Source organism: Triticum aestivum, chromosome 1A (genome assembly GCF_018294505.1).
Source record: "Triticum aestivum cultivar Chinese Spring chromosome 1A, IWGSC CS RefSeq v2.1, whole genome shotgun sequence".
NCBI classification, from domain to species: domain Eukaryota; kingdom Viridiplantae; phylum Streptophyta; class Magnoliopsida; order Poales; family Poaceae; genus Triticum; species Triticum aestivum.
Window position 1 is genome coordinate 564,516,681 of NC_057794.1, and position 1,057 is coordinate 564,517,737.

The window sequence follows — 1,057 nt, forward strand, 5'->3', positions numbered from 1 at the left end:
TCATATCCTCTTGTGTATCACCACGAGAATTATGTCACTTGAATCCATTGTACCATCCTTGTTCTACAATTGCCTCTAATAGTAATCTCAGTATAATGAGGTATTTTGTTCATGTCTCTAACGCCAACTTTAGTGCCATCCGCTCCATAGAAATAGTGTCCATGTCAATGTTCAACACTGGTCCAAAAGAATGAGGGGTTTCACTCATTCCAAAAAAAGGTGTAAAACATTCATGATCTCGCCGAACCTCACTCAGGCAGTGTGTAGTTTTTCAATAGTTTAACTACCAAAAGACAACTCACATCGAACAACCGCTCGAATCCGAAGAAAATTGCAAAACTCAACTAGTGTGAAAGAACCTTTCTCAGCTCGAGTTGAAATGCTTTTGTTGCGAGCAATACAATCAAGGAAAATAGCTTTTTTTTCCTTCAAAAGAAATCTGTTTTTGGTGTGGTAAACTTGAAGGAATGTTTAGAATGCTTGCAATGTTTCGTGACTCCTACTACTAGTAACTTTTTAGAATTTGTTAGTAAAATCAATTACACCTCACTTATTTACTAGTGCGCCATGGATGAGCATTCAGCGTTGGATCAGACACGGTGGGTGAAGCAGATGAGCACTCCCTCCCAGCAGGGCAGTCATTATTACTGCTCCTGTTTACCGACGCACAGTGCTCCGGCCGCACTGCACCGCACGGTCTACCATACAGAATACGGTCGTCTACAATAAGGCGGAGGAGGAGTCGGGGTACATGCCTCCCTGCCGTCCACCCATTCCGTCCGTCCGTCCCCCTCCACCTCTGCCGCCGCTGCTCTGCGGTCTGCTGCTGCGCCACCATCACTGTGCCCGCCTCCCGCCTCTTCCGCTCTCCTTTTCGCCTTTCCCCCTGTCCTTCTTTAATCCCCCCACGCCCCCACCCTTCCCCTCCCCCATCCCACGACGGATTGAAAATATCCACGCGCAAATAGTTGGAGGAAGTGTGTTGATTTCTACTGCGCTCGCTTGCCCCTTTTCACGCGGACGGCCGCACGCAGCCGTTGCAGTCGTCTCCGCCCCG